The sequence below is a fragment of the Bidens hawaiensis genome, unplaced genomic scaffold (genome assembly GCF_021521415.1).
Source record: "Bidens hawaiensis isolate Kalapana, Puna unplaced genomic scaffold, B.hawaiensis_p1.1 tig00026421_1, whole genome shotgun sequence".
NCBI lineage: Eukaryota > Viridiplantae > Streptophyta > Magnoliopsida > Asterales > Asteraceae > Bidens > Bidens hawaiensis.
The window spans coordinates 262,269-275,484 of record NW_027494251.1 but is presented as its reverse complement, the minus strand read 5'-3'; positions in this window follow the sequence as shown (position 1 = coordinate 275,484).

The window sequence follows — 13,216 nt, the reverse complement described above, 5'->3', positions numbered from 1 at the left end:
GAGGGGCTACAATTGGGGGGCGAATTGTGACACGTGGCGCCCAATCAGCATGGAGTGGAAATTTGTTTTGGGGTGTAATGGTGTAGGGGCTACAAGTTGGGCCCACATTGTGTTATTTTATTATTTTCTTTTTATAACTAAACTAATTAAATAAAAAACCAATTTATTTAGATAATTAAATAAAAATGCATTAAATTTAAAAAGAAATACAAAAAAATTAAAAAACATAACTAATAATGCATTAAAATTAAAAAAAATACATAACTAAAAATATTAAAAAACATAACTAGATAACATACTAATATTCATAATATTTGCGCATCTTTTCAATTTGTTGTCGTTGCAATAATGCGGCCTCTTCGTGTAACGCGGCCGCTTTGAAGGATTCGTATTTTTCACTCAATTCCCACAATTCCAACATTTGGTCAATTTTTCGTGTTGTTTGCTGGTTTCTTTCATGACATCATTGAGTTCCTCGGCACATTTTTTGTTTTTTGATGATTTCTCTCATGGTAGCGGCGACTTCCACGAGTGTCGGTTGGTTCGGGTTGTTTGTAGGATTCATGTTGCTAAATTTTTTGAAGAATTTGAGGTATGAATTGTGTATGAAATGGAGAAGAAGGTATATGTTTATATATATATATATATATATATATATATATATATATATAGTTTAATTTTATATATATATATATAGCCGTTACCCCCAACGGTAACATTATTATTATTATTATTATTATATTATTATAATTCAAGCGAGCATGCGACAAATTATTCCCGCCCCTGTCCCTTTTCGCCCAATTATCGCCGGTGGCAGTGTTCATCCCCTTTATCGCCCCAAATTCACCCAAATTCTCGCCCAGTATGTTTGGCCTAACTTATAAATAATTGTGAAATGCTAGAGTTGGACATTTTCACAGTTTCTTTTAAGACTGTCAGAAGAATCTTTACGCCCTGATATATATACACAATTAAAATATGGTTCATAATGTATTATGATATTTGGATGTAATTTCACAATCCTTAAATTAACTTTGGTTCTGAAAACGGAAAACAGAATCGGCCGAGATGTTTGGATCAGTCGAACCACCGGTTCGTTTTTTACATTCAAAATGAATAATGTGTATTAAAATCTTAAAGTTTTGAATAATGTGTATTAAAATCTTAAATGGTAAAGATAGTTTATGAATACTAAGACCACATGTAGTGGGCTCGATTAGGACTCCACAACGAGCCAAACACCGGCCCCTCATTTTGCTATTGTTCGTTGTGCAGACAACGTGCGATTTACACGGTGATGGGGCCAAAACTTCGTTTTGCTTATTTCTTTCTCCACCACTACACACGGTCTAAACCATAAAACATTGGTTATAAAATTTCAGACTTACCAAAACCTCTAAAGATAATCAATTTGCATGAGAATCCAAGCATAGATCTTCGCATCGTATATTTCATGAAACTAAACAGTAGTTGTTTGCAACATAGTGCACATCATGTATACCAAACAGATCTAAACATGAAAAGGGAAAATAACTTAATAAAGTAATTGCTACACTTTTTTTGAAAAGTCATAATATCAAAAGCCAAAGAGAAAACATCAAATAGAATCAACAAATATTAAAAGTTTGATTTTCAAATTTTCATCTAAAGTATAAACGACGAAAGCAAGATGCAAATGGGTAAATGGGGATACATTACACCATCAACACCAAAAACAACCACCGTGTAATACCGGACCTTCTTCTAACTACCACCACGCGCCACCGTGACAACCTCAAACCGTTATAGTTTTCGAGAAAACCGCACCTCTACACACATTATCCGAACTACTTCTCCGGATCTTAACCTCAGACACCAAATACTGTTGCCGGAATCTTGAAATAAAAGCCTCCACTCTCTCGTTCAACTCATCATTCGACAACAAACCCGACGAAGACGACGACATTTCATTATTATTATTATTACTATCATCAACATCATCGTCGTCTTCTTCTTCTTCATCTGCACAATAAACTTCTTTCACTTCACTAAAACTTAACACATTTACACCGCCGTCAAGGACATCATCCGGCGGCTGTTTCTTGTCGGATTCTTGACCGGTACGAGGTTTAGGAGGCGGGTTTGAATGGTTTCGAGGTGGGTGTGTGGAAGTGAAGAGAATAGCGATTAACAAGAGGTTGAGTGCGAGGAACACCCACATGTGCCATTGTTTGAAAATGGATACCACGACGGCGCGTTCAACGCACGCGATGAGTAACGCCGTGCCGGCGGCGAACCAGACGGCTTGTAGGTGGTCTTTTCGGGTGGTGGTTTTATGGTCTTCCATATGAAATAATAATAATGAATGTGGTTTGGATTATTATAGGAGGTTTTATAAAAAAAAAGAATATTTATTTAATAATTTGGAAGCATGCATTGTGGGAATGAGAGCATTGTTGAGTAATGATCACGTGAGGAGGCACGTGAGTCGGGTCTTAAGGGGGCAACAAAACATTCTTCCCCATCCTTGTTCCTTGCATCATCCAAAACAATTTTACTTCGGATAAACTTTACAAAAGGGATTTGTTATTCATGCATCCTTTATAGGGTGTATGTAAAGATAATATGTGTGTTAAGAGGGTGTGTGAATAACCAAAAAGAGTGTGTGAATAACCATTGCCTTACAAAACGGAATTCATCAAGAAGATAATTATGAGTATGTAAATAATTTGAAAGAATAGCAATTTTTATATGGATTACTCTATAGAATAGTACTCAACTTTGAAAGTTATTTCAATCAGGTCACTGATAAAAACTTTTGTTTCAATCAGGTCATTGAACTTTCATTTTTGTTCAAATCCTAGATATTTTACCTATATAGCAGGTAATCTAGGTTTTTTTTAATTTTTAAATGTTTTTGCTTTGCATAATAACTTTTAAACTTTTAAAGGTTGCGAAAATTAGTAAAAATGCGAAATATAATTTTAAATTTTCGAAAATTTGCAAAAAAAATTCGAAAAATTGCAATAAATTGCAAAATTTGAAAAAAAAAATGTTCAAAACGGATCGAAACGGGTTACATGTTCGGGTTAGAACGGGTCAAGATCGGAACTGGTCAAAACGCGTTTCGGGTCAGTTTTCTTTTTTTACCAACGAATCAGTGTGTTTCCAACACGTTACAGCTCGTTTTAACAGCAAAAGCTCGTTTAAGCGATTTTTTCAGTTCGTTTTAGCACCTAACAGCTCGTTTAAGCGATTTTTAAGCTCGTTTCATCTCCTAACAGAAGCGATTTTTAAGCTCGTTTTAGCTCCTAACAGCTCGTTTAAGTGATTTTTCAGCTCGTTTCAACACCTAACAGCTCGTTTAAGCGATTTTTCATCTGGTTTAAGCTCCTAACGCTCGTTTAAGCGATTTTCAGCTCGTTTCAGCACCTAACAGCTTGTTTAAGCCATTTTCAGCTCGTTTCAGCACCTAACAGCTCGTTTAAGCGATTTTTCAGCTCGTTTCAGCACCTAACAGCTTGTTTAAGCGATTTTCAGCTTGTTTCAGCACCTAACAGCTCCTTTCATCGACTTTTCAGCTCGTTTCAGCACCTAACAGCTCGTTTAAGCGATTTTTCAGCTTGTTTCAGCACCTAACAGTTTGTTTAAGCGATTTTCAGCTTGTTTCAGCACCTAACAGCTCCTTTAAGCGACTTTTCAGCTCGTTTCAGCACCTAACAGCTCATTTAAGCGAGTTTTTAGCTCGTTTCAGCACCTAACAGCTCGTTTAAGCGAGTTTTCAGCTCGTTTCAGCACCCAACAGCTCGTTTAAGCGGTTTTTCAGCCCTTTTCAGCACCCAACAGCTCATTTAAGCGGTTTTTCAGCCCTTTTCAGCACCCAACAGCTCGTTTAAGCGAGTTTTCAGCTCGTTTCAGCACCTAACAGCTCGTTTAAGCGAATTTTCAGTTCTTTTCAGCACCTAACAGCTCGTTTAAGCGACTTTTCAGTTTGTTTCAGCACCTAACAGCTCGTTTAAGCGATTTTTCAGTTTGTTTCAGTTCGTTTAAGCTGAAAAATTGCTTAAACGAGCTGTTAGGTGCTGAAACGAACTGAAAAATCGCTTAAACGAGATGGGTGTTGAAACGAACTAAAAATCGCTTAAACGAGCTATTAGGTGCTGAAACAAGCTGAAAAATCGCTTAAACGAGCTGTTATGTGCTTTAACGAGCTGAAAATCGCTTAAACGAGCTGTTAGATGCTGAAACGAGCTCAAAAATCGCTTAAACGAGCTGTTAGGTGCTGAAACGAGCTGAAAATTGCTTAAACGAGCTGTTAGGTGCTGAAACAAGCTAAAAAATCTCTTAAACGAGCTGTTAAGTGCTAAAACTAACCGAAAAATCGCTTAAATAAGCCTTTGCTGTTAAAATGAGCTGTAACGTGTTGAAAACGCGCTGATTCGTTGGTCCAAAAAAAAAACAGACCCGAAACCTGTTTTGACCTGTTCCGACCTTGACTTGTTCTAACCCGAATCTGTTGATCCTAACCCGTTCCTACCCGTTTTGAAAATTTTTTTTTTTACAATTTTTGTAATTTATTGCAATTTTCAAACTTTTTTTTGCAAATTTTCGGAATTTTAAAATTATATTTCGCATTTTTACTAATTTTCGTAACCTTTAAAAGTTATTATGCAAAGTAAAAACATTGAAAAAAAAAACCTAGATTACCTGTTATCCAGGTAAAATATCTAGGAATGTAATAAAAATGAAAGTTCAGTGACCTGATTGGAACAAAAGTTTTTATCAGTGACCTGATTTGAACAACTTTCAAAGTTGGTTACTATTCTATAGAGTAATCCCATTTTTATGTATAATATGTTTAGAGTTATATGACTAATGACATGCATTTTGAGGAAGATAACTCACATAGAAATACACTAATGTCTCTAACCTTCTTATTAAAGGCCCCCTTTGCCCGACCTATATAAATAAGGTGAAGTGGCGTCAAAACACGAATCGACAACAATGCGACACGTTTGCATCGCTAGTAGAAAGTGTCACGGTCCCTCTTAAATGATGATATCATGACGATTCTTAAGAAGGCTCACACTGAATCCCTAAGAAAAAACAATGATCTAAGTTTGATACCTATTTTACCCCAAATAAGTACCGGAATTGTTGGGGGAGGCTTGAGACATGACCCAAAAACAACGGACTTGACCTAATTGGATTGACCCAAACCCGGCTGTTACACGACAGGTGTTAGAGAGCAAGACAAAATGAGTTTAGTAATCCACCAATGGGAGAAGAGATCAATCACAATGGGTGAATCTGAATAAGGTACCATGCTGTGCGATAGTGACGTGACACGCTAATTCGCCTTATAGGACTTGATCACCATGAGGTAATGTACTCATACTATGATTTATACACACAAACACATGCGTGCACGCACACTCTCACTCACTTACAGTTACTTCTCTTTACATACATTTTTGGATCAACGTTTCAATTGTTGATTCTTACATCAAATTGTTGTCAGAGGAAAAACCCTTTTTCTATAACGATGCTAATGGTGCTCTTTGTTTTCTAGTGATCACCCGGTCTACAATTAGTCCCACGAGTTAGTCAAATGAGCCCAACTGTTAGAAGTAGTAACTGAACTATATTGTTTGGCAATTCCTTCTTCAAGTTGTATTTCAACCATTAAATCATAATCATATAAAAAACACTAATCAAATCTAAAAAAAAATAATTCTAAAATGTAAAAGGAAGTTGTAAAATGCACCAAGCTACCAAACTACTCAGATTTGAAACTATCGAAAGACTTCATACATTAAATTGTTAATGATCAAAACATAGCGTTTGAAAACCCCATGAAATAAAAATATAATAAAAAAGGTATCTAGTTACATAACAAAGAGTCATATAATACACTTGAATATAGTGTTTTTCAAAATATGCGAGTTAAAATAAAACTTAAAAGTTAAAACCGATTATTTAATGTATCAAGTTATAACAAAATATATATGAATTATAGAGATCTCACAATTAATAATTTCTTACAATCTAATTGTTGGATTATGAAAACTTGTTTTTTGATTTTTATTTTCAGGGAAGGTTAGCCTCGAGTGCAGTGGTCCGGGAAATAGTATCTTGGATGGTCCAGGGTGAGGTGGGCCTGTGGTGCACCCACAAAGGGAGCATCTGACGCAACACGCCTCTGATATCCAATAATGCTTGCACCATGATGTTAACCACACTACTTTACCTTACTATGGTAAATACCCTGCTAACCTTTTTCATCTTTCTTTTTTATTTCCCAATTTTACTTTGTTTTTCTGTTTATGTACAAATATTTAATTGACTAATACTTTTATAACTATATGTCATGTATACATTTTACCTGAGGAAATGAGACATAAATAATAGGCCTAGAACTTTTTGTGAATTGTTTGTAAATCGTTTGATAAAAAATTTATTTATGCTTGTTTATTTAATTAACATATGAACATGAACACATAAAAAATATATATAAAGGTAAAAACTGAGGAAATGAGTCAAATAGCTGGCTCGCAATATGGCTCAAGTTACTAGTCAAATATGAGCTATGGCTTTTTTTTTTCTCGGTTGGAAATATTAAGTATCAACTCGAATAATTTTTTGAGTAATCACAACTCAAACTATGCAGTTTCTTTTTAAATGGTTATATTTCAAACTTTGCATTTATTGTCTACTGAGCTTACGGTTTGTACCACACTTGTTTTTGGCATTATGATATCATTATGAAGTATGACAGTAGAATAGGGAACAGGCTTGCTACATTAACGATAAAATATTTAAATAGTTTTCTAAAACTTTTAAATTGGTGGTGAAGACATATTGCTTGAATATCAACATTCTAAGAGCATTCACTTTCCATCCTCTATAATTATGTACGGAGAGTTTGTAAGTTATGGGGTGGGATTGTGAGTGTAAATTATAGGGTGAAGAGAGAAATATAGTGATTTTTTTGTAAATTTGGGGAAACATTTGGGGACATTGTTTGAGCCTATTTATTTTTTAATATTTGTTGGATTGGTTGTGAGTAAATGAGAGAGAAAACTGTAATGATAAATGTATAAAAATATTATTTAATTGAACAGGAGAGATAAATGTAGTGTTTTTTAGTGTAATTATAGAGATGGAGATGAGAAATGGGATGAGAATGCTCTAATATCAGGTAAAAGTTAAAATATAAATGGTCATAAAAAATAGAAAGGTCGGGAATGATTAGTGGTCTTTAGATTATTTTTTTAACGACTATACACACTCATGTATTTCTGCCTATACTTCTAAATTAATTCAAAAAAACATACTCATGCAAAAATTTGAACCATAGTCTTCACTCTAAAAAACAATACTTTAACACTTACCTAAAGCTTGAATGAGAACTGTTTTTTTCTTTCTCTCTTTTTCTAAACAACTAATATTTTTCTTTCACCTTTTTTTTACCACATGTCTCAAGTGAGACTAGAACTTACAACCAATTACTTAGAGGCATACTTCTTAGCCGCTAAACCAAGTTAGTGGTTTTGGTGGTCATTAGATAGTTGAGATAAAAACCCTCAAAAGAAATTTTCAAAAAGAAAAAAGAAAGAAAAAAATAATAATATTATAAAATGATTAAATATTATTTGCGTTAAGGAATTATATCATACTAATATGTTTTATATTTGTTTATTTGAGTTTATTTAAATGTGTTCATTTATGTTCGTTTATATATGTTTGTGTTTGTTAATGTATGTACATATATGTTTCTTCATGTTCGTTAATCTTTGTTAAATTATGTTCATTTATGTTCGTGAGCTATTCATTTAAATTTTAAATAAGCGAACATAAATGACCATGAACATGCTTATTTTTTAACCAACGAACATTAACACACTTATTTGTTCGATTAAATGTTTGTGTTCATTTAAAGTTAAATGAACGAATACGGACATACTTATATGTAGTTATAAGGTAACTATTTGTAAATAAATTGAAGATTGTGTGGAATGAAAAATTTTGCAGCCTACAAGTCACAAGCACAAAAATCAATTTAATATTATAAAGTAGCATGGTTAACCCGATTAAACCGAAACCCAAATAACCTGAACCCGACCAACCCGAACCTTGATAGGGCCGGGTCAAGGATTAGATATTTTTTTAAGGAAAACCCGACTAACCTGACCCGGTTAACCCGAAACCCGATCTGGTTGACCCGATGAACACCCCTAGACTCATGAGCAAAAAACATTTTGACAATTAAGTTACAGAATATATAAGAAATTAAAACTAAAAGACAGATTACAGAAATTGTCCTTTATGTTTACCTCAAATTTCACTGGTGGTCATTTATCTTTCATTTCATGTTTATTGTCCTTTATGTAACATTTGTTACTTTTCAAATCCGAAACTCGACCCATTTATTTTGTTTTATTTTTTTTCTTTTGCCTCATTTATTATTCGAACGCTCGTTACTAATTCCCGCCTTCGTTTATGTAACCTTTCGGGTTTTCAACTCTTTCATTTGTAACCGCTACCCGACCCATTTACCGGTCCGGGCTCTATAAATAATAAAATCCGCACTTATCGAGTTACAATTTCTATATTATTCATTTATCGCAACACTTATTTAATTTTTGACGTTTTTAACCCAAAACATAAAGTTCTATCTATTTCTATATCCATCTCCAAACTTGAGGGGCCTGTTTGTAAAGTCTGTTATAATCCATATTTCAAGATGGATAATCCATCCCCAAACCCGACCCATATTCAATTTCGTGAACCCGCGTATCAATCAAGCAACTTACTAACTGGCATGAATCGTTTGTAACAAACTTTTGATTTGAGAATCAATTTCGTGCATGATTCGCGGCATCACCGTTAATGTAATTGAACTAATTATAACCTCTTGACTCGTTCTTCCTTGTTTAGACCTAGCCGACACATAATAACAACCAATGATCGCGTGAACGTTGTTTATAATCCAATTAATTTCACAAACACCTTCCTTATAGTGTGACCATCAGAAACCCTATAAATAATTAAATTCATTTCAATTGATTATACCCGTTCATCGCGTTTTCTTGCCGGCTCTGTTTCGATCTCGTTCTTCCCTCTCTAAGCATTGTACAAGGTCATTATTTATGTGTTTTGGGTCGCGATTGTAAGGGGATCAAAACCCCTAAGCTGGTTTTTATCAATTATAATCAATTGAAGCAAAGCAGATTTCTAGGGTTTACGGGTTAAACCAATTCTGATCGGCAGTTGTATATATATTTCTGAATCTGGTTCCTATCACATCTCATTAAGGGTCTGCTGGTTAATACAAGTGACCTCGGGGGCAGGGTAGAGATGGTCAAAAAAACCGGTTGGGGAACCGGTTTGCCGGTTTAAACCGGAAACCGGTTTTTACGAAAACCGGTTTTTTAAAAACCGGTTTGACCGGTTTACAAACCGCCGGTTCGTATTTCGGTTACAAGTTTTAGATCCAAAACCGGTTAACGAACCGGTTAATGGAAAAACCGGTTTTTTTTAAAACCGGTTATTATGAAAAAAACCGGTTATTAACCGGTTATTTAAAAAAAAAACCGGTTAACCGGTTATTAACCGGTTCTAACCGGTTTCTAAACCGGTCCTAACCGGTTAGACCGGTTAGGGTTTTGACATACAAAAACCGGTTATTAACCGGTCCGTTATTAACCGAACCGGTTTTTTTCCGGGCCAATAAAAACCGGTCCGGTTAATAACCGAACCGGTTTTTTTAAAAAAACCGATTTGTGCACCTCTAGGGCAGGGGTTGCGGGTTCGAACCCCCTGCACCCCGTTTTTGTTGAATTTTATTTGTGTTAACATTTTTAATTGGTTAATCTTTATAGTAATAATAACAATAATTAATAAAGACTATTTCTAATGAAAAACCGACTTTGTAACACTCGTTTAACTATCGTTTTCGTTCTCGTATATGTAATTATAAATGAAGTATATTATAATGTAAAGACTATATGTATATATATAAATATATGTATTAACTTAAACTCTAATATTTTTATATATAATCAAATAAACTAATTATATATATATATATTTATAAAACTACAAATAATAATTATTAAGTTATGTTTCCTTAAATCAAAATAACTATTTTATATAATAAAACCTTATATATATTATTATGTTATTTAACTAGTTGTCGTAATAAATATCGTACTCTACTTAGCGTGTCCGTTTGCTCTCATTTTCTTATAGGCTTTAACGTTCGTGTGTGATTTTTTCCGCATTCTCATTTTCTTAATCATCTTCGTTCGTCCTTGAGGTGAATTTACATATCCCCCTTTTTCATCTTTTAAGTTTTGGGGGTGACATGTATACCCTATTTACATTACCCATTTTTATTTCCACATCTATTCAAAACACAATTCAATATATGTTTATGTGTGATTATTGCATGCTCTATGATAATGCTCTATGTGCTTAATTGTTTATTTTATGTTTGGTGGTTGGTATCTCATCCTCATCTATCTTCATTTAGTATGATCATACATTTACCCAAGTACATTGATTTCGTATCATCATTTACATATGAATTGTGATATATATATATATATATATATATATATATATATATATATATATATATATATATATCTCAACTAAATCTTATGTACTCTCACCAACATTCGTGTAGACAAACTTTATTTTTATACATGCTACAGGTACAAGTAATTTACAATGTTCAATATCGAAGAAATTAGTTTTACCTTAGGATATTATTCAAAATACAAAACATGATGTAATTGTTGTTTATTATTGAATTTGTGTACTTGTTAATGTTAATGAAATTAAATAATTATTGTTGCTTTAATTAGTGTCTTTTGAGCTACTGTCCAATCAATACGTGACGCCCGACATGTTTCGCCTTTGGTTGGGGTGTGACACTTTACGTTTAAAATGTTACACCTTTTATCCTTTAGGCCTAATCCAGTTAAAAAACCTCGTTAAGTTGTGTCATGTGCTGCTCACGTGGGGGTATTACCGTAATTTCAGATGCTGTTAATATTTCCCCTAATTATATTATATATTAAAAACAAATTAAATTAAAATATTATAAATATATTATATATTATAATAAAACAATAACTAATCCCACCCAAAATCATTAACACCCCTTCGTCGCCACTTCCACGCATCCAACAGCACCACCGTCGGCCACCACCATCACCGATTGTCACCATCGCTGGCCACCACCATCACTGCCTGTCACCACCACCACGCTCACACTCCACCTGAAACATGATTGTCGGTCAATTTTTTAGCTTAAATACCACTTGAAACACCTATCTTCAAGAAAATAACGGACTACAAGCTTCGCTGGTATCAATCAGACGCCAATCCGAGGATAGTGAAACACTAATCCCCTCTTTTTTGAATTCTGAACGAAAGCACTATCTTCTCGAGCAGATTGAGAAATCAATGATTCCATTGCTGACTCTAGAATTTGAACAAAAGCCCTATCTTCTCTAGAATCTGAACAAAAGCCCTATCTTCGCCGGTAACAAAAGCCCTATCCACCGGTAACGATTCCATTCCCCCAAACGAACAGATTGAGCAATCAACGATTACATTGACTTGTTTAATTGAACATCTGAATATGCAAATCGCATTATATATGGTATGAGTAACACTGATTTCGGGCATAGAGAGAGAATCTAGTGAGAAAGGAGGGTTAGAGTTGTTGTTGACTCTAGAATTTGATTAAAAAGGGTAGTGTAGGGTGGTGGCAGCTGTTGGTGGTGACTAATATGGTTTAACCACTGTTGCTACGGTGTCGGCGTTTGCTTCGATGGGTGCGATGTTACTCCGGTGACATGGTGTGGTAGTGCTCATGTGATGTTTTGGTAGCCTTGATGTGGGTTGACAGAGAAGGAGATGGGAAATTATAAAAAAAATATACATATATACTTATATATTATGATGGGAAGGAAAAGACAATAATACCCTCATATGGGGTCTAGAAGACATAACTTAACGAGCTTTTTTAACGGGGTTAAGCCTAAAGGAAAAAAGGTGTAACATTTTTAAACGTAAAGGACAATAAACATCAATTTGAAAGATAAAGGACCACCAGTGAAATTTGAGATAAACATAAAAGACAATTTTTGTAATTATGTCAAAGTAAAATATTGAGACATACGAAAGTTACACAAGTAGAAAATAGTCAAGAACAAACTTTTTCTAGGGTTTCCTCCGATGCCCATTTTTTTCATATAGACACTATATGTTGCATTATCCAGATAACTCGTGGGGTATGTTTGGTAGGGAGCTTTAAAAGCTTCTAGCTTCAAGATTTTAAGAAAAAACTCATACTCAATAAAAAGTTTTGTTTTTTTGAAGGAGCTTAAAGCTTTTAGGTTATAAGAAAAACTCCAAATTTGAACGCTACTACTACTAGCGTTTGATAAAAAAACTACAAGCTTTTATATTTGAAATTTTACTTGTTTGATACTTGAACTTTTATCAACTTTTGTTAATTTATATAATAGTTACACATTTAATATTTATTCAAAACCAACTACCCCCACGACTTTTTAAGATGTCATAACTTTTTTCACACTATTTTTTTAAAAAAATATATCATAAAAACGAACATTTTATTCTTTAATTTGAGTATGATATTACTATACTTATTTAACTTTAAAAAATTAACATATAACGTGATTACCGATTAAGATCGGCAACAAGTTGATTCAGGAGAGCTCGAGCCATATGTAAGAAGAAATTAGGGTCGGAACGTGTCACACCCCGACTTAGGGCCTAGGCATGTGACCAGTAGTCGGTACCTGTTTTGTAAATATATCAGAGTTACATTTATTTAGCGGAAATATTTTGTTTAATAGTATTAATATATTTTGAAATATTAATTTGTTTGTAAACCTTTATTTATAATAATATAATATTTAATTTTGTTGGAAAACTTCTCGGATAATAAATATCCGAGTGTTTAATTTATATACCTTGTTTTAATATAGTTTGCAATATATTAATGATTTAAAACTGAGCCATCTCTACCTTGCGAGCGTCTATCTTCATGAATGACCCTAATTCCTTGCTACCTGTACTAATTAGTTTTCCTGAAATATGGGGGGGGGGGTACGTCAGCGATATGCTGGTGAATTATTGACTTTAAAAACATTTATTAAATCTTTCTTTAACTGACAAGATAGTTTTCTTG